This window comes from Ursus maritimus, unplaced genomic scaffold, assembly GCF_017311325.1.
Source record: "Ursus maritimus isolate PB19 unplaced genomic scaffold, ASM1731132v1 scaffold_30, whole genome shotgun sequence".
NCBI lineage: Eukaryota > Metazoa > Chordata > Mammalia > Carnivora > Ursidae > Ursus > Ursus maritimus.
In genome coordinates, this window is record NW_024425564.1 from 31,509,828 (window position 1) to 31,531,569 (window position 21,742).

Below are 21,742 nucleotides of genomic sequence, written 5' to 3' on the forward strand. Positions count from 1 at the left end.
TTCTTTACTCAGTCCACCTTTTTAAATGCTAATCTCTTCCAGAAACATCTTCAGACACACCCGGAAATAGTGTTTTATCACCTATCTGGGCATCTCCTAGTGGAGTCAAGTTGACATAAAACTAAACCATCACAACTGGTTAGATGGTAGTACTGCTAATGAGAATAAGGATAGTGGGGAAATCTTCTGATTTTAAGACAAAGCAGGTAAAATCAGTTTAAGATAGTCTGAGTATGAGGTATTTGTGGGGCATGTGGGGGCAAATGTCCGGGGAGCAGTTTGGATTTATAGGTGTTTGCTTCAAGGAAGAACAATGAGGGCTGGAGCTACGGAGATGGGGACGTCAGTGCTCAAAGCCATAGTGGATAAGGTCAGCACCGATAGGTGCAGAACAAGAAGAGGACCAAGGATTGATTTTTGGGAAGAAACTTGGTATGGAAACACCGAAAACTATTGCTAAACATCTTATTACTTCATCTTAAGTTGGGGAAGAAAAAAATAGAAATACTTTTAGTTTAATAATTTATATTTTTTCCACATCAGATTCTCACCCTTATTCTTAGTAATTTTGTATGAGCACATCCTCACCTTTACTGCTGACTCAAAGTGATATTTTTGCTAATAAAGGAGAGAACCCTCTGGAAGGTGCTGTAACGAGTAAAGGATTGTACATAGCTGTAAATTTAACCTCTGTAACTCCAGCTGCAGAATGAAGTCATTTATTATAGGGAAAAATTGCTGGCTCTGGAGGAGAAGACAAATGGTTGCCTCTTTGCCCTAGTTTAAATAGGATGACGGCCGTAGCATTGTTCCCTAGAGACAAGGTCTGTGCTTTGGAGGCTACCGGCAGCCATTAACGAGGCCAACTGTGATTGGGTTGTTATGGGTGCCAAATGGTTCCTCTTATAGGGTGGGAAGTGTTCCTGCCTGTGCTCTGGATTAAGGGCTCTGTCTCCAGCCCTCTCTATGAGGGCTAAGCTTGCCTACAAATAAAAAGCAAACTAAATAAATAATGAGAGAAGAAAATACTGCAAGACTGAAGGAAATCTCTTATGAGCTAACATACGCTGAAATGAAAAATGAGTATCAAGCCTGAGTGTATACAGCCTGCCATCCGAAAGCAGGTGATAACGCATTCAAAGTGAAAAGTTCATGGGGGCACCTGGCTAGCTCAGTCACTAGAACATGAGACTCTCGATCTCAGGGTTTGTGAGGTCAAGCCCCACGTTGGGCATAGAGCTTACTTAAAAAAATAGTTAAAAGATCACCTGTTCCAAATCATGGTAGAGAGTGTGTAATCAGTGTTGCTATTGGTATACAGGACAATATAATAGGAAGTGTGGGATAGGAAGCCAGTGTCTTGGGAAGAAACCACCTTTTTTATCCCTCATGCTTTTTAATTGTACCTATTAGTGACAGCTTCCTGGGTTGAGTAAGTTGAAGCTATAATAGAAATGTCTCTCCGAGAAACTTCTAAGACTTGGATGGCCTTGCTTTTTTTTTTTTTTTTTTTTTTTTTTTAGGCTAGAGGAGAAAGTCTAATAATGCCTTTCTCTACAAAGCAAAACATTTATCAGTTCTATTCTTATTTAAAGCTATTATCACCAGAAATAAGTATTTCCACAGGAAATCAAAAGCAATGGCAAAATTCATGTATTTTGGAGCACAAAAATATTGTAAAAATAAAAGGCAACATGTAGGACCATTTCCATTCAAATGTACTGCCTTTGGGCTAAAGATTTTATCTAAGTTAGATATAAGGGATAAATGTTATGAAACAGAAAATCTGAAATTAAAACCAAAAATTATGCTATTTAACATGGAACAGCATCAAGTTTTCCCCCCTGAAGTTCAAGATATTGCTGTGGCATAATCACGGTAGCTTGAAGGACTGCTTTATACATAGGGTAATCATCCAGGAACGTGAGTTGCAATCAGAAGTTGTGATGTACATTGTACTAGAAAAAGTACCACCCATCTAATTAATGCAGAAGTCTTCAGAGAAACTCTATAATGGATGGAAACCTGATTCCACTGGGAAGCATACATTATAACAGCAAACACTGAATGGGCAAAGGTGCTGGGGAGAAAATGAAATACACGTCCACAGAGGAAATGTGGGGGCTCCAGGCTGGCTCAGTTGGTGGAGAATGTGACTCTCGATCTCTGGGTCCTGAGGTTGAGCTCCACATTGGGTATAGAGATTACTTAAAAAAAAAAAAAAAAAGAAGTCTTAAAAATAAATAAATAAAAGTGTGTATATTCACGTTGGCCAAAAACCCTTTAAAACAATCTTGTTGGAGGGGGCACTGGGTGGCTCAGTCGGTTGAGCATCTGACTCTTGATTTTGGCTCAGGTTATGATCTCACGGTCATGGGATTGAGCCCTGCGTAAGACTCCATGCTCAGGAGGGAATATGCTTGAGGTTCTCTCTCTCCCTCTCCCTCTGCCCCTCTCCCTTGTGCTCTCTCTAAAATAAATGAATAAATCTTAAAAATATATAAACAATCTTACTGGGACAATGGGAAATTACCTTATATTATTTAGTCCCATACTGTTCATAGAGCAGAGATTTTCTCAAAATTCGCTGTAGCCTGGAGGAGATACAAGACATTAGCCTCCTTGCTCTTTCTGAACCTTCTAATGTCTATTGGGGCCCATACATATTGGCAGAAAGACCAGAACACTGTTGATCGTGAAATCGGGTTTCTGGTGTACTTTCTCTAGCACAGCAGTCTCTGGAGAGTTTGGCTAGCTTTTGTTTTCAATGCCCATCATCCTTAAGGTAGATTATTTACTGCAGTTCCAGATGTTTTAATCTGAGAAGAAAAGCTGAGCATCAAAATGAAATTTGCCATCTACTATTTTACTACTTGAACTCCTTTACATCTACTGGAGGGAATAAGCAGTCAGCAAATGCTGGCTGTTTTTATGATTGTCAGGCTTATACATGAAGACTTATATTTTATTTTTAAGATTTTATTTATTTACTTTTTAATACTTTTTTTTTTTTAAGATTTTATTTATTTATTTGACAGAGGTAGAGACAGCCAGCGAGAGAGGGAACACAAGCAGGGGGAGTGGGAGAGGAAGAAGCAGGCTCATAGCGGAGGAGCCTGATGTGGGGCTCGATCCCATAACGCCAGGATCACGCCCTGAGCCGAAGGCAGACTCTTAACCGCTGTGCCACCCAGGCGCCCCTATTTTTTAATACTTTATTCACTTATTCTTTAGAGAGAGAGATTGGGAGGGAGCGGCAGAGGGTGAGGGAGAGAGAATCTCAAGCAGATTCCCTGCTGAGCATGGAGTCTTACATAGGGCTTGATCCCATGACCCTGAGATTATGACCTGAGCCGAAACCAAGAGTCAGATGCTCAACCGACTGAGCCACCAGGCACCCCCCCCCAATAAAATTTAAATGGTTTTTGGCCAACTTGAATATTCACACTTTACTTGTTTATTTTTTAAGTTTTTTTTTTTTTTTTCTTGTTTATTTTTTAAGTTTTTTTTTTTTTTTTTTTAAGTAATCTCTCCATCCAACGTGGAGCTGGAACTCACAATTCCAAGATCAAGAGTCCCATATTCTGCTGACTAAGCCAGCCAGGTGTCCCAGCACTTTACATTTTTGATGATATTTTATTCATACAATCCCACCACGTGGGTAGGGTTATGTTATTTCTCACGTGGCTTTGAGGTAAAAGGGTGAAGTAACTTCATCATGGTCACAGAGCCAGTGAGTGGCAAAATCCGGTGATATACGCCAAGCTGATGATTCCAAAATTCACATTCTTTTTTTTTTTTTAAAGATTTTATTTATTTATTTGACAGAGATAGAGACAGCCATCGGGAGAGGGAACACAAGCAGGGGGAGTGGGAGAGGAAGAAGCAGGCTCATAGTGGAGGAGCCTGATGTGGGGCTCGATCCCATAACGCCAGGATCATGCCCTGAGCCGAAGGCAGACGCTTAACCGCTGTGCCACCCAGGCGCCCCCCAAAATTCACATTCTTAATAAAAAATCTCACTGCCTCCTAAAAGGATGGAGATAAACTGAAGAGGGACACTTAGTCCAACCTGGGGGTTCTGGAAAGACTTCTTATGAGAGAGAATGGTGTAGAAGAATCTGAAAGGTAAGTAAGAATTAGAAATAGGGAAAAGGTGCATGAGTGAAATCATGTGTTCACGCAGCCTTGTTAAAGCAGTTTAGTATCGTCAGAATGCACAGTGTGAGTCAGGTTGACGGGAAATACAGATAAAGAAGGAGCGGGGAATCCTTCTGTGGAGGACCATATATGCTAGGCTATGGAGATGAGATTTTTACCCTAGGAAATGGAAGCGATTACAAACAATAACAGTAGGAACAACAAGAATACAAGTAAAATCAATAATGGGGAGGGCTTAGAAATAAAATAGGATTTCAGGCGCGCCTGGCTGGCTCAGTCAGTACAGTATGTGACTCCCGATCTCGGGGTGATGAGTTCAAACCCCATGTGTTGCATGGTGTTTACTCAAAATTCTTTTAAAAAGTTAAAAAAAAAAGAAATAAAATAGGATTTTAATTTTTTAGATGTCTTTTGGTGAAAGAGGAAGATGGGCTGTGAGTCTTAAAAACATTTTGCAATATAGTGATTATTGCTTGGATATTAAGAAGAGGAAAAACATTTCAGAACAAGTGAGTGTCCTTTTTGACCATAGTTAGGCAAACTATGAAGTACTTGAACTTGAATAGTAGCCATTATTATGTGTAGGCCCTAAATTAAGGGCTTTAAATTACTATCTCATTTAATCCTTGTAACAACCCCATGAAGTGGGTGATGACTTCTCAGTTTTATTAGGTAAATAAAATCAATAAAACTTCACTGAAGGGGACGTGGCTTGTCCAAAGAAATTTAGTTTAAAACGTAGTATGATAAAGACTCAATGAGTTTACAGTACTGGTTAACCAGTCCCTGAAGGCTGGTAAGCCAACGACAAAGATTAGGGGGAGGTAACTCTGAGGGCAGATGCAAAAATGAAGGGTATCAGACTCCACAAAATCTTATCCCATTCTTAGTGATTTGTTGGTAGGCTTTTTTTCCTTTTTTTTTTTTTTTAAAGATTTTATTTATTTATTTGAAAGAGAGAGAATGAGAGAGAGAGAACATGAGAGAAGGGAGGGTCAGAGGGAGAAGCAGACTCCCCACTGAGCAGGGAGCCTGATGCGGGACTCGATCCTAGGACTCCAGGATCATGACCTGAGCCAAAGGCAGTCGCTTAACCAACTGAGCCACCCAGGAGCCCCCTTTTTTCCTTTTTTAACAAAAAAGATACACTAACCTTTCATAAAGAAAATAATTTACCCAAGACAGCGCCATTAAACTGGAGGTCCAGCTAGAAAATACTATGGGAGGTTCACGTGAGCTACTGTATAAACTTCCCAAGATCTAAAACCCATAAAGCAAGCAGCAGTGTAATTTTGCAAAGATCATTGACTGCGTATCTTCACAAGTGGTAATGAGTCTGGCTATGCTGTGATTACAGGCAACCTTAACATCTCAGGGGCTTAGGAGGAGAGGGTTCTGTTTTGCTCACGCAAAATGACTACTGAGGGGCTGAGGGGCTCCCTCTGGTACCCAGACTCCATCAGCAATCCTATCCAGCACTGAAGCAATGGAAAAGGATCACCTGCCATCGCACCCTGGCATATAATTTCTGCTCACAGGTCATTGGCCAGAACCAATCACATGGCCACACCTGATTCAAGCAGAGTAGGAAATTTCATTCCTACCTTTGCCCAGAGAGAGGCTAACAAAAATTTTGGTGAACAGCATTTAAGGACGACCATGGTGAAATCTTAAGAAAAATAGCCAGGAGGGATGCCTGGATGGCTCAGTTGGTAGAGCATGCGACTCCTGATTTCAGGGTTGTGAGTTCACCCCCACATTGGTCTTAGAGCTTACTTAAAAAAAAAAGAAGAGAAAGAAAAAAAAAAGAAAAGAAAGATAGAGGTGAAAAACACCTAAGAAGAGGAAAGTTGTTGGTTAAGGAATGGCCTTGGACCTTATAATTATGTGGACACTTGATGACTTATTCAGAATGGTGGCTAAGAGGAAAATAGGGTTTAATATAGAATTTTTATAAAATGTGTTGCAGTAGTTGGCCAATTTATGCTGTAAGAAGTTTGCTGAAAAATTCCGTAGGATCTCTCACTGGACATATTACTGACTAGGTCACACTAAGACATAATATATTATGTGTTTCATCCTCCTTCACCATTATCAGAGGCTCAGCCAAAACCCTCCATGTTACTTCTAATTATTATTTTTTAAGTAATTCTAATAGTTTTTCCTATTGTATTGCTGTCCACTGGCATTGGGCTTAAGGAAATTTTCTTATGAATCTATGTACAAACATTTCACACACGAGATACAATTCTCCATATTGCTGCTTCTGTTTTATCTTCAATAGAATATCTAATTTTAAGCTATTACATAAAAAATGAACTAAATTAACAAACATTTTTCATTACTGATATCACTTCTATTCCAGGGAAAACCTGATCTTGTAGATTCACTCTCCAAAAAGAACAGATCCCTCCTTTTGGAAAGCACATATAGGAGAGGTTAGGTTGAGTTCTTCCAGACGCTGACCTTGAGACCAGGATGCAAAGACATGTACTGTAGTTTATTTGGGCCATGATCTCAGAACGTACTTGTAGGGAGAGAAACTGAAGGAAGGAAGGAAGCCAACATAGGTTTCCTTAAAGAGTGGGTTGCTTCTGTGGGCAACTGAAGTTTCAAAGTTGGGGACCTCTGGGAGACAGCGTAGACTACAACCAACTATAGTCCTACGTCCATGCTGGGGTATTTTTATATGGACTCCCCGATTCCCTGAGGGCTACTCTGAGGACTATTAAGTGCCTGGCACTTCTGGCCTGCCCCTCTGCACTGGCAAAGTGGGGTCTGGTGCCAGAGGAAGCCTTTGAACAGAGAAGCTGAGAGGGCAAACAATTGCAGTAAGATGTCATTGGTCTGCTAGTAGGAAGCTGGTGACATAAGGGTGTGGCCCCAAATGGAGCTCCAACACTGCCAGTCGAGAGGATACTTGGGTTTCTAAGCCCATTTGCAGAGACATCCACTTTTGACCCGAGATGCTAATTAACCTAAAAAAGTATTAAAAATGTGGTGGCCTGTGAGAAAAGGCGTCTTTTTAAAAGTTGGCAGTGGCTAGGTCAAACACAGTGTGGCCCAGGTGTGGGTCTTATTACAGAGATGGGGGAGATTTGACCTATTAAGGAGCAAGAATCTCTGGAGAATTCACTTAAAAAAAATATTGGGGCACCTGGGTGGCTCAGTCCGTTAAGAGTCTGCCTTCCCCTCAGGTCATGATCTCGGGTCCTGGGGCAGAACCCTGCCCAGCTCCCTGCTTAGCAGGGAGTCTGCTTCTCCCTCTCCCTCTGCCCTTCCCCTCAGCTCATTGCTCTCCCTGGTGCTCTCTCTCTGTCTCTCTCAAATAAATAAAATCTTTTTTTTTGGTAATTTTTATTTTGTTATATTAGTCACCATACAGTACATACCCAGGTTTTGATGCAATGTTCCATGATTCATTATTCAAATAAATAAAATCTTAAACTACAACAACAAAAAGATTTATTTACTTATTTTAGAGGATGGGGGAGGGGCTGAGAGCGAGGGAGAGAGAAAATCCTCAAGCAGAATCCCTGGAGGGGCTCGATCCCAGGACCGTGAGATGGTGACCAGAGCCAGAAATCGAGTCGGCTCCTTAACCAACTCAGCCACCCAGGCACCCCGAAATCACTTTGTTCATAAGCAGGTTGGGAGAGAGAGAGACCTCAAACAGCTGGCAGGAGTGTTGCATAAAGCATGGAGAAGGCCTTCTTAAGGCCATACTGACTTTTCACCTAGCAAATGGCCCTTACTCCTCAGTCGTTGAGAAAAGAGAGAAACAAACAGGTATTTTCAAAGGATTGGCAATGTCTTAATAGGTTCAATTAGTACACTCTAACAGCAAGTGGGGGGTTGGCTGTTACTTAGAAGTTAGAGAACATCTTCCTTGATTTACCCTGTAACAAGTATTTTTTGAAAGGCGGCATAAGAGAATTGTGTCGAAGTACCAACTTTTCATTATTTTCCAAGCAGATCCCTGATGATACCAAAAAGGGTTTGTCTTGGGGGGAGGGTAGACTTCTCCTAAAAGGAGAATTCTGGAAGTCATCATAATTAAACAAAGAGGAAAATGTGCCAGACCGGGGTGGGTGGGGGCTGTTTTCTCTTTGTGGTCGGTTGCGGTGCGTTCGGGATTCCCGACCTAAGACGAGGCTTCCGAGCTTTAGCCGCGGGCGAGCGCCTGGCCCCCGAGATGCCGGGCTGGGTGAGGGGCGCGTACAGGTGTCCCGCCTGCCCGCAGGTGAGGAGGCCCGAGCGCCCAGACGTCGGCGCGGGCCGGCCCGGGTCCTGCCTCTGCGGCGTCGCGGCTGCTCGAGGGCTCGGCCGGGCGGGACGGGGCGCGCAGGCACCCACACTCGCGCTCGCCGGCGCGCGCTCGGCCTCCCGCAGCAGCCCCGGCCGCCGCCCTCGCCTTCCCGGCACCCGCTTCTCGGGGTGCCACCGCCTTCCTCCGGCCCCCGCTGCCCAGCACTGCACCGGCCGCGTCCCCACCAGAGAAACTCGTTTCGTTCTCTTAAGGCAGCGGGGGTGGGGGTGGGGGGAGGTAGGGGGGAAGCGCGTGCTCCTGCCGCCCTGGCACCGTGGGCAGCCCGGCGCGCGGGCTGGGACCGCCGGCGCGAGGAACGCGGCCCCTCGTCCGGGAGGGGACGGCGAAGAGGGCACCTCTGGTCCCCTGAGGCGGTGGTCCCCGTATCTTCTTGTGTTCCCCGCGCCGCGCGCGCTAACTCTGGGGGAAGTTGTTGCAAAGTTTCCGAGAGCGGCGTGGGCTCGTGCAAGCGAAGCACAGGGCGGGGTGCGGACGCCGGGAGGCGAGGACAAGCGCTCCTCGCGGCGTCTTTGTTCTGCTCTGGGGGAAAGACCTGGCAAGGAGTCGCCGGGCGAGCGCTGGGACCGCCAGCCGCGACATTACGGACCCTGCAGGGGCTCTTTGCTCCCGACCTCCTCCTTCGGGCCGCCCCTCACCCCCAACCCAACCGCGACAGTGCTTCTTCTAAGTCCTCAAGCCTCCTTCCCTACCCCAAACTTCACCTACCCGCCAAGAGCCAAAGTCTGGGGTGGGGGAAGAAAGAGGGTGGAGGAGAAGGTGCGCGATGGGCCAGATACCTCCCAAAGGGTGGGTGTTTGCTTTGGAATGTTTGGGTTTTGTTCCTTCGCCCTAGAAGCTGCCTCCCCACGCGGCCCCCCATTTTCTCCATTTCCCCCACTTCCCGGCTCTCCTCCTCTTCAATTCTAGTTAAATCTAGGAGAAAAATGAGCGCTGCTCGGAGTCCTTCAGAGAGCCAGTGCGGTGGCCCGTAGTAGGGATGAAGCTCTAGGGATGGGGCGAGGTGAGGATGGGATTTCCGATTCTGGAGGTCGGGGAACGCCTGGTAAAGGGCCTTGGGAAGGGTCTGGAATGGTTCCGGGTCCGAGACACCTGATTTGGCCCGGGCAAGGCAGCGGGTGAGGGGACGGAAACAGGGGATGCTAGGACGGCACAAGCCGCGCCGGGGGGTAGAAGATGAGGAGGCTGCGAGGGACCCCGAGTCAGACCTTCGGGGTGAGGAAGGCTGTGGTGGAGGGAAGGGAGCGGGTGAGGAGCGCTGGGCTCCAGGGTCTAAGGGAGCACGGTCGTCCAGAGCGCTTAGCCGTCGCGGTTTGAGGTTAGGGAAGTTCGGGGGCTGAGAGGTGGGCGCGATGCTCAAGGTGGGAACCCGCCCTCGGAGTCCCTGGACCGAGTTGTGCAGCGCCTGCAGCAACAGGTAGCCCCGAGGGGTGGAGGCTCCGGTTGGACCCCGAGCGGGCTTTGTCCTGCGGATTAGAAGAGTGCTCTCCTAAGGGACAGCGCTGGGGGTTGGCGGGGGGGCGCTTTTTTTAAAAACCCTAGGAGCCCCCTTTGAATTGTTTTGGTGTGTCGGTGGAGGACGGTGAATCTGAGTGTAGGAAAGAGGATGGAGAGCCTAGGGTGCGCCCCACCTCTGATTGCGTAAATGCATTTATCTTATGGGGTTGACCCCCTACCCTTTGCATAGCGTCTCCCCGGATGATGGGAAACTGACAGAAACTCGATGCCAAAGTGGATTGTTCACATTGATTGGCAGGGAAAGTGCAAACAAAGAGGTGCATCTCCCGGAAACAATGATTTTGGAGATTCCCCCCCGTAGACTCGTGTGCGTTGGGGAGGCGGGGGATAAAAGGGTGGTGGGCAGGAGGGGGACCAGGACGGGCATCTCCTGGGGAAAGTTTCGAGCGAGGTCGCGGGAGGAGAGGGTCGGGGCAGAGTTGCGTTGAACTGGGGACTGAGCCGCCCGGGCCGCCTCAGAGGTTCCCGAGCCGGGCGGGAGATGCGGGGAGAGGGAGGGGGCGGGGAGGGGAGGGGAGGGAGAGAGGAAGAAGGGGTGAGAGGGAGAAACCTGCCGCCGCTCGCCGCCTCTTTGTCTGCTCCGGGACTTGGAACAAAAGGGGGAACTCTGATGAACTCTCTCCTCCCCTCTCCCCCGGACGCCCGGGTATCTCCCTCTCGCAACTTTGGCGCCGCGACTTTCTCCGCTGTCAGGCCACAAGAAAGTGTCCGAGCGCCTCGCAGACTGCAGCAAGGGAAACGTCCCTTAAAAGTGCGACGAGGTGGGGACGAGGTGAGTGGAAATTGTTGTTTTGTTTACCTCTCTCCCCCTTAACGTCCCGGCTCCCCGCCCTTCGGAGGAGGGAGGCGTAGTCCGGTGGCGAAGTTTGGCTGGTAAGTTGTACCTCCTTTCCCTGTTTCCTTCTCTTTTGTTCTTTAACGAACTTGCACAGATTGTTTTATTTGTTGGTTTTTAATAGGCAACAGCCAGACAAGGCATTGCTCTCAAGTGCCTTATTACAGGAGGAGTTGGGGGGGTGGTGGTGTTGGGGGCAAGGGTATCTCAGGGGGCATTGCCTCGCTTTCTTCCCGGCTGCGCCTATACGGGAGGAAACTTGCTGAAATGGTTGGGGACAAGTCCAGTCTCACCCCCACCCCGCCCTGACTTTGGTCACGCAAAAGAAAGAGATCTGGAGGTGGGGGGTTTATAACTTAATTGTCTGCGGAGCGCTCTGCAGAAGCAACGCACAATACCAAAGCCGCAACAATAGAACGCAGAAGACGTTTGGGTTGCAGGGCAGTGGACTCTTGAGTTTGTGGTCAAGGGGGTTAGAGCAAACAGGTAAGAGTTCAGAAAGTTTTCTTTGGGGCTGGGGTAGGGTGGAGGAAGCCACAGGTTCCGGACTGTCAGAGATGCAGGGATGGAGGGATGGGGCCTGGACCACTAGTTAAAGAGTCGGTCATCCTGACCGCCCCTTGCAGTTTCGTGACCCACCCAGAATAGCCTATGCAATCCTTGAGATCCACTCTCACCTCTCTCACTGAACCCCCCTCCCGCCACCCCCATTTCATTGTGTTTGAACAGAAAGGGGAACGAGAGCCCCAGAAGGTCCTCAGACCCAGCAGCCCGCCCCGCCTTTTGTGTTTTAACCTTTTGTTTCTATCTGCCACGCCCGCCCAAAAGGGGGGTGGCTGTGGCTGCTTCTCGGAGTGGTGAGGCAGCCCGATTCCCTCCTGATTTATAAGCAGAGGGAGACTCCTGAAACTGCTCTCCCAAGTAGCTTCACTTTGCAGGCTTCCTAGGTTGGTTCTTGCTCAAGCTCTACCACTCCACCACTAGTAAACATGTCCACTGACTATGAAATTTCTCTCAGTGCTTTCCCACTTTCCCACAAAAGTTGTTTATCTGTCCGATCACTTGGTGAATAGACATTTAGGGACGAAGTTGGGAGTTTGTTGAAAGTGGGCAAATGTAGTTGTCTCTAGCTGTTATCATGGGCTCCAATATTAGGAGTGGCTTCTTGCATTCAACAATGCAAATTTGGGTCCTTCAGGTATGTTTTATGGATCCTTCCAAATACCAACGTAATTTATCACCTTCTCCACTTTCCTCTCCTGTCCCCACCCCTGAGCTAGAGGCTTTCCTCACACCCGTGGACTTGGTCACCCGCCTTTTCAATTTGACATGACAAATGAAGTATCAAACTGAATAGGCTGCTAATCATTGGAGGAAACACCCAAACACGGTCTATGTTAACTTCTTAAAGTTATGATTTTGTATAGTATTGTATAGAATATCCATTATTTAAAACTTGCATCTAGAAATGATTCAATTGCCAGAACTATGTATATGAAATCTATTATGGCTGCGGTCACTTTTTTTTTTTTTCAAGAAACTGAGTGTGTAAAATAACCTGGAAGCTAACATTAATTAATTTCAATTGTATAGGTGCAATTATTATTATCAGCATCTAGAAAGCATCATGCAGGCAGTGACCTCCATACTGCATTGTTCTTACTGGATCTTCCTATCAATGAACATTATGGAACTACCAAAACAGCATCAAGTCCTTCTTGGATGGAAAGTTTTCAAACTTCTTCATTTGGAGTTACTTAAACATTAGGATGTTGGGATTCTTGATGATGCCTTTCCTATGTGGATTACTACAATTTGGTTACTGGGAATTCTCTACCTCAAAGAAGGTATGTTTCTTTTTCAATACTCTACAAGCATTCATTTTGGGGCTGGTGCTTATGCCATTTGAGAATTGTCTAGCTGTTGCCTGATCAAAGTGATTTATGATGTTGGATTTCCTTGTTTTGAACCGGTTTTTGTAGGTTCATTTTCGTTTGGAGTGAGGATTCGGGTACTTCTGATGAAACTCTACTAATTTGATACTGCGTCCCTCAACATTAGCGCACATAATGAATGGGGGTTATAAAGTCACTAAGGAAAGTTATAGAACAATGATGGGTCCAATGAGCACATGTCCTATTTTATTTCTGATTCATTTTGTTTTTAAATCTGGCAGTGGATGTTTATATATTTGCAGAACTTTTGTGGTTTGCATTATTTTTTTTCACTTTTGATATTTCATTCTGATAAACAAAATCCAAAAGTGTCCAGAAATAAATGAATTCCTAATAATGGGAGTCACTAGAAAGTACAACAAGTTCTATCAGAAGGAAAATTTGACTATGTGTAACAACAGAGGCTGTAAATCTATTTAATCTTTATAGTATACATCAAGTTTTTATGGTGTTCATTAAGAGTCTTATAGTCCCTCTTTTAAGTCCTTACAATTCATTTTTGTTAATCTCTGTGAGGAAGCAGTTAAAAGTTCACATAAATACTGCCGGTAATATAAAAAGTATTTTGATACAGCATTTACTTTCTTTGTCTAGCAGTTGTTTGCCATGGAAAGTGAGAGTTTCCTTTGTTTAAAATAGGTTGAATTGAAATGATTTAAGTTGTTGGATTTGATCCTCAAAAATGATTCCAGTTCAAGGTGGTTTCAGATCCTACCGATAGGGAATATCATTGATATATTACGGTATTGGGAAATGTTAAGGTCTGGTCAAAGATGATAATTGGGAATTGGAAATATTTTTATCCTGCTGTAGGTCAAAAAAAAAATATCGTGATTTGCTTCTTTCTAGTTGTATAAACTTGAGCAAACTACTTAACGTTCCCGGACTTTAATTTATTGTTTACGAAATGAAGGTTAGGTTAAAGAAATTTTAAGAAATCTTTTGGCTTTGTTGATTGCTCTTGTAATTGAGGCACATCCTCTCTTGTGAAGTTTGTTTTTAAATTGTGGAAGAATAGACATAGTGACATGGAAAACTTCATATATTAATAATAATTATTTCATATGAATGCTTAGCTCAGGGAGTATTAGTTCAGGAAATATGTTTTAAATTTTTTGTAAAGTATACTTTCAGCAAAGTGTGCAATATGGAAATGCCAGATTTCCTCAAATGTTTTCAACAATAGTTAAACGCTGGAGTGTTTTTTGGGGGGTAGAGAGAGTACAGTGTTATTTCCCAGAAGGTGTTTCACCTACAAATGTCTGAACTGAGTGTGTTTGAATTTGTTCTAATGGCCACCAGCGTGAGGCTCAGACATGGGCTTGGAATGAAACAGACCTGAGTTTGAATCCCAGCCCAGGCAACTACTCACTGTGATACACTGGCCAGGATACTGATTTCCTTGAGTCTCAGTTTTCTCACTTGTAAGTGGGGATCATACTACTTATCCCATGGGGTCATTATGGGGAGTATATTTTTTAAGAGCATATGTGTAAGAAAAAACTTAATAAAGGGATAAAGATCTGTAACATATAATAAGAGGTACTATTATTACCTTTCACAATGAATTAGTGATGTCTTGATACTTCCAACTTTCTTTGTGGACTGTCTTACAAGTTTCAAGCCACATTAACCAAAAATATTCACTGAAATATTCAGTCCAGTTGGATAGAAGTTTTTATGTATTCACATATTTTTTTCTCTAAAAATATGTTCTATTCACTTCTTTTATCCAGTTAAGTGTGGATTAATCCACTTCAACAAACATTTCTTTATAAGTCATATATGTGTAAGCATATTGCTAAAGGTTATGGCTTCAACTTGGGAGTATGTGGTCCTTCCATTTCCTTACACAACTTTCTGTAAATTGAGATAGTAGCAAGTGGCTAGAATTGATTTACTCAAGTTCTCTATTTTCAATGCTAACCATGATAAGTAGACTTAGATATAGTTTTAATATTGTCGTTCATTCACTTTTCAGCTATAATATAAAATGATGGTCCAGTGGTTTCTTGATGAGGACATTAAGAACTCTAGCACATTTTCTGATATTAGTTTTTATAGAATGGTCCTTACTTAAATAAAAAAACTCAGTATAAACAACACTTTCAAGAATAGCATATATTGTGTAATAAAGTTTAAAGTCCTGGATCTTCATTTTCTAGATCTGTGATTTAGCGAGACATATTGCTTGTTCCGAGTGACGATTTAGTTTGAGGAAGATTATATTCATTTACCCTTAGGAACTTTCTGATGGCAATATTAAAGTATGCTTCCTCTCATTTGTAATTCTAGTTGCCTAGAAATGATAATAATAAGGGGAAAAGTAGAATAAATTGATAGTAAGATGGGAATTTTTTTTTTTGAGTTGTATCCAAAACGTTTTGTTCATGGACAACATTGATTTGAATCAGCAGATTATATGTCATTAGTACAGCAACTACTAATATGCACCTTGTAATGACAGAGTCTAAAATGATAAATTCCTCTATATTTTCTATATGATGTTAATTCTTAAATTATAGCCAAATATACTTAATAACTTTATGAGAAGTATCAAACTTTATAGTCTTGGTATTTGAGACCATTGATGTGGACTAGTTCCAATTATTGAAACCAGAGTAATATACCAAGGTGTTCACAATAAACTTGCGTAGTAAGAAAATCTAAACATTTAGCTCTGCCTTCTAAAAATGATGAACACAATACATACCAGACATCTTATAAGTAAAGCACTTATTTAGCTTGGAACTTTGTAATAAGTCTAGGAGGTGATTGCCTGCAGATTTTGTTGTATTTTGAGTACTGTTTCTTCTTACTTATTTGCTATGACTTTCTTTAGGTGTATTAGGTGCTCCCAAATTTTACTTTGGTTTCTTCTTTATGGCCTCACATTGGCTGATTTTTAAATGCCAGCCATTTCTAAGAACTTTGATGGTATTTCTGCTCATTAGTGTTGAAGATACAGGTGTTTAAAAATATATTTATCATGAACCTATGAAACCTACTTTGGCCATCGGTTCTTAACGAATTCATTCTTTTAAGTAATACTTATTTAGTCCCTTCTATGTGCCAGGCATTGTTCTAAGCCCTGAGGATACAAGAAATAAAAATCCTGCACTCTTGGATCTTGTAGCCGTGACAATAAGACAGATGTTAAAAGGTGGTGACTATTGTTGAGAAAACTAAACCAGAGAAGAGAGATAGGGAGTGGGGGAGGGGAAGTTGCCGTTTCCAGTGGGTTGGCCAAGGAGGACCTCCACCCAAGGAGGGTGACCTTTGAGGAATGACTTGAAGGAAGTGAGGGAATGAGCTGTGTGATGGCAGGTGGAGGAGCATTTGGGCAGAGGCATGACAAGTGCCTGGTTAATCAACAAAAGTGAGGAGGGCGTAAGCAGCTGGATGGTGGTAGAGATGAGGTCAGAGAGGAAATAGGAATATGGTGGGCCGATCACGTGGTTCTTACAGGCCACCGTAAGGACTTTGGATTTTTTTTTTTTTTTTAAGATTTTATTTATTTATTTGACAGAGAGAGACAGCCAGCGAGAGAGGGAACACAGCAGGGGGAGTGGGAGAGGAAGAAGCAGGCTCATAGCAGAGGAGCCTGATGTGGGACTCGATCCCGGTACGCCAGGATCACGCCCTGAGCCGAAGGCAGACGCTTTAACGACTGCGCTACCCAGGCGCCCCATGGACTTTGGATTTTTCATGGCTGGGGATGAGATACCACTGAGGGGTTTTAAACAATGATTGACCTGCTATAACTAATGTTGCAGTGGGATGACTCGGATGAATGGAGACCCAAGGCAGGGCAAAGGGCAGAAACAGGGAGACAGACTATTTAGGAAGTTTTTCAGGTATTAAGAGGTGATGTCTGCTTGGTACAAGTAGCACGCAGGTATAGTGAGAAGAGGTGGAATTCCGAAGATATTTTGGTTGGAGGATTGTCTGGTGGATTGGATAGGAAGTATGAGAGAAAGAGAGGAGTCAAGCATGATTCTGAGATTTTTGACTTGAGCACGTGAATGGACCAAACGCTCATGAGCTGAGACGAAGTGTGGGCTTGGGGTCAGGGAGACCAGGAACTTAGTTTGGACCCATGAAGATACGTTTTGAGCATCTAGGCAGTTTGAGACACAAGTCTGGTTTTCAGGGAAGGGATCTAGAGAGCAAATTTGCGAGGTGGAAATCATGCCATGCCATATAAAGCCACAATACTGGATGAGAGATCACCAGGGGAGTAAATACAGGAAGAAAAGAGGTCTAGATACTGAGCCGTCCAGATTTAGGAGTGGGAAAAAAAGGAAGGGTTGAGTAAAGGAGAGGGAGAAGGGGCTGCCGCTGGGTGGAAGCCCAGTGAAGAAAGCAGCAGGAAGGCAAGATCGTCCGTGTTAAGTGCTGCCAACGGATTGCGCAAGATGAAAGTTGAGAATAGGGCTTCGACTTTGGCATTTGGGAAGTCGTTGCTCATTGGTAGTCTTGGCTGGAGCAGTTTCGGTAAATGGTGAGAGGTCACATCTTTTTCCCTATTTGTGTGGTCGGTTACATAACATCTCCTCTATTCCAACGAGAATTTGTCAGAACTTTATAGTTGATAAAATGCTTTCATATAGGTCATCTTTGTGAAGTCTCACAGCAGCCTGAGGGAGGTGGGAAGGTAATGTCTGTGTTTCTCTTACAGAAGAAAATATCGGGACTCGGAAGTAAAGTGATTTGTCCAAAGTCACCCAAATATGTGATAGAGCTATCTTTGAACTGCAAACCCTTTGCCATTCACAGTAGGGGAGATAGTAATAGTAAAACAAATTCCACTATACTCTGACAGAGGTGGAAATAGCAGTAGGTACCGAGTATTGAATTAAATCAGAGAGGAAGTGATCATCTTTGGGGGTCAGAGAAGACTTTCTCCAGTTGGGATTTAAAAGATGCATAGCATTTTAGCATCCGGTCAAAGGGGAAGAACATTCTAGGCTTGGGAAATATGATGTGCGAAAACACGGAGGGGTGACATATGGGATGACAACTGGAATGCGTTTGGGATGCTTACGCTATTTGATTCATGCTAACATGAAGGAGAGTGGTTGGGGGGTAGGGTGGCGTGATAGCAAGGGCTCATTCAAGCTTGAACTGAAATATGGTTTTAATAAAACAACTATTAGGTACCATCTTTTTTTTTTTTTTTTAAGTTAATTTGTTTAAGCAATCTCTACACCCAGCGTGGGGCTTGAACTCATGACCCTGAGATCAAGAGCTGCACATTCTACTCACCCAGCCAGCCACGTGACCCTCAGTGCCATCTTCAATGTGCCTTATGCCATGCAAGGTAGTTCTACACAAGCTAGTTAGAAATGCCTGGACATATGTAGCTCACCACAAATGCACTTAGTCTGTTCTGGCTGCTATAGCCAAGTACCACGGACTGGGTGGCTTATCAACAACAGAAACTTATTTCTGCAGTCCCGGAGGCTGGGGGGTCCAAGGTAAAGGCATGAGCAGATTCAGTGTCTGGGGAGGGCTGGCTTCCAGGTTCATAAATGGCTATATTTTTGCTGTGCCCTCACATGGTGGGAGGGGCAAGGGATCCCCTTGGCATCTCTTTTCTAAGAACACTAATCCCATTCATAAGAGTGCCACTCACATGACCTAGTCACCATCCACAGGCCGCATCTCCAAATATCATCACATTGGAGATTAGGTTTCATTTTTTTTTTTTTTGCTTTTTTTTTTTTATTTTAATAATGATTTTTTATTATATTATGTTAGTCACCATACAGTACATCCCCGGTTTTCGATGTAAGGCTCGATGATTCATTAGTTGTGTATAACACCCAGTGCACCATGCAATATGTGCCCTCCTTACTACCCATCACCGGTCTATCCCATACCCCCACCCCCCTCCCCTCTATAGCCCTCAGTTTGTTTCTCATAGTCCATAGTCTCTCATGTTTCATTCCCCCTTCTGATTACCCCCCCTTTCTTTATCCCTTTCTTCCCCTACTGATCATTCTAGCTCTTATGTTCCATAGATGAGAGAAATCATATGATAGTTGTCTTTCTCTGCTTGACTTATTTCACTAAGCATTATCTCCTCCAGTGCCGTCCATGTTGTAGCAAATGTTGAGAACTCATTCTTTCTGATTGCTGAGTAATATTCCATTGTATATATGGACCACAAATTCTTAATCCAGTCATCTGTTGCAGGGCATCTCGGCTCCTTCCACGATTTAGCTATTGTGGACAATGCTGCTATGAACATTGGGGTGCATATGGCCCTTCTCTTCACTACGTCTGTATCTTTGGGGTAAACACCCAGTAGTGCAATGGCTGGATCATAGGGTAGCTCAATTTTTAACTTTTTAAGGGACCTCCACACGGTTTTCCAGAGTGGCTGTACCAACTTGCATTCCCACCAACAATGTAGGAGGGATCCCCTTTCTCCACATCCTCTCCAACAATTGTTGTTTCTTGCCTTGGAGATTAGGTTTCAACATAGGAATTTTTTTGGTGGGAGTGGGGATACAAGCGTTCAGTCTGTAGCATGTATATTTTCAAACGTTACTCATCTTTCAAAATTAAATGTCTATGTGAATCCTAGACCATGGAAGAGGATCTGGTGACTGTCTCTAGTCTGTAACAATCAGGACTCTTTGGCTTCAAGTAAGAAAATACTTAGCCAAAAGTGGCTTTAAAAAGTAAGGATTTTTATTGTATTTTACTTTTTGGTTTCACGTTAAAGAAATTTAGAGTAGGGTTATTGCAGGACTGGCTAACTTAGCAAATTTAGCAGCTCAGCAATGCTCTGTTTCCTGGTTAGCTGACTTTCCCCCTTTGGTTCTGAACTACTGTAGCGTCAAGGATCATGTCCACACTTGGGAACCTAAGACATATGTACACACACACACACACACACACACACACACACCATTTTTAGAACTTGATATCATGCCTGAAATGTCTCTGTGCCCGTGTGTAGCCAATTTCTGTTCCCACCCACTTGCTGTCTCAATAGAGGCCTTTTCTGGACATTGCATACTTAAATGGAATTACACAATTTGTAGTCCTTTTGTTTGGCTTTTGCTTACCATTGTAGAGAGCGAGCAAGGGAGCTGGGGGAGTAGAAGAGGGAGAGGGAGAGAGATTCCTCAAGCAGACTCCCCACTGCTGAGCACAGAGCCTGAAGCAGGGCTTGATCCCAGGACCCTAAGCTCATGAGTCAGATGCTGAACGACTGAGCCACCCAGGCGCCCCTTGCTTACCATAAAGTTTTTGAGGTCTGTCTGTATTGTTGCCTGTTTCTTTTTATCGCTGAGTACTGTTCCACTGTATGGATTTCCACATTGGTTTTTCTGTTCANCAGGTGATGGACCTGCGGGTGGTTTCAACTTCCGAGCTATCACAAATAATGCTGCTGTGCACATTTATGTGTAAGGTTTCGCGGGGACACACGTTTTCATTTCTCTTGGGAAGATAGGTAGGACTCGACTTGCTGCAGTGTATGGCAAATTTATATTCAACTTTTTAGGGAACTGCCAAACTGTCTTACAAAATAAGGGGTATCATTTGACAGCTTTGAGGGTTAACCAGCAAGGTATCAGAGTTCCAGTTTCTCCACATCCCGGCTTTTTATGTCTTTTTAAGAATGAGGGAAACTGCGGAAAAAGTCAGAGATTTCCCAGGGCAACGACAGAAGCCCATGACAAAACCTAGTCACTGAAAAGGGGCCTGGGATTATTCTAAGAGGTGTGGGCTGATCCACGAACACCAGGGCCCCGAGAAGAGGCTTATGACGTATATCGGTGCCCAGTGTCAGAATAAAACTGTGGGGGGATCGGCTTGTGTGTCGGTGACCATGACACTCAGCTATAGGTCCGTGCTCCGGGCTAAGGACGTATTATTGGTATAAACATACAAAGCAGAGCCAAGTGTTATGCTTATCTGACAATTACGACTGAAAAGGTCGCTTCAAACTCAAACAGAAATAATGCATTCTGTGGCAATTCAGGTTAGTCTCTGCCTAGCACAGTAAGAATTTCTGAAAATTAACCTGTCCAGAGGAATCATAAAACAGGCACAGCCTTGGTGAGTGACTCTGTGGGCAGTTGCTAAGCCCCTGCATTCCTTTCCTATGAAGTACCGTGCAATTTTTTTTGGCATTGCAGTAACAGTTTTTTATAATCTCGGTTAAGTGTAAGTTAACAGCCACCCAATCCTTGGCTTAAGATATAGAAAGATATTCAGACTATGTTAAGTGTTGGACAACTTGGCAGCCACTGAGCCAGGATGGGAATAAAAAAAAAAAAAACCAAAACAAACCCAAGACTGTGTTTTCATAGTCTGCGTTATTCTTTTATTAGTTCTTTTAAAATCCATTTCAACTGTGAGTTTTAACATGCAGTCGGGATAGGTAAACCCACTCTCTGTGTGGGATATTGATGCGGCCCTCTGTTACAGCATCCCCAGCAAGCAGGCCCCCATGGTTATTTCAGTGGAATGATGGAATGTCAAGTGATTCATGCTTGAAAGTCCCTGAAAATCTGAAAAGCAAAAATATTACTAATTTGAATGAATCAGTAAATAATTTGGATGACTTAGGCAAAGCTATAGATAAATTATGTTTGAAATTGATTTCTGTGACACTCCTGCTTTTACAATTATTTTTTGTTTTCTCTCTTCAAATCTTTAAAGTAGGTACCAATATAAACTATGACACCTAGAATTTTGTAACTGTAGTCTTCATACTAACATGTTGAATTATGCAGTCTCTACTTACAAGAGTCCAAACAATCCCAGTAGTTCTCTCCTACTGGGTAATTGATTCTGGAGATGGAGAAAGCCACGAAGAGAAATGTAAGTTTCTTAGTTATTAGACTTAGTGGGTATGACGTATACATCTTAAAATGTATAGTTTAGTGTTCTGTCCCTCAGAGGAGGAATAACCATTACAGA

General features: G+C 43.7%; 1 long non-coding RNA gene across 2 annotated transcripts in view; it reads left to right on the forward strand.

Annotated features, from left to right (window-relative positions):
- The first annotated feature begins 10,576 nt into the window (after positions 1-10,576).
- Positions 10,577-21,742, forward strand: part of LOC121106088 — a 107,274-nt gene continuing 96,108 nt past the window's right edge. For both annotated transcript variants that reach the window (XR_005838818.1, XR_005838819.1), the window contains exons 1-2: positions 10,577-10,778; positions 12,435-12,688. This is a non-coding gene — a long non-coding RNA (uncharacterized LOC121106088). The remainder of the gene's footprint in view (positions 10,779-12,434; positions 12,689-21,742) is intronic.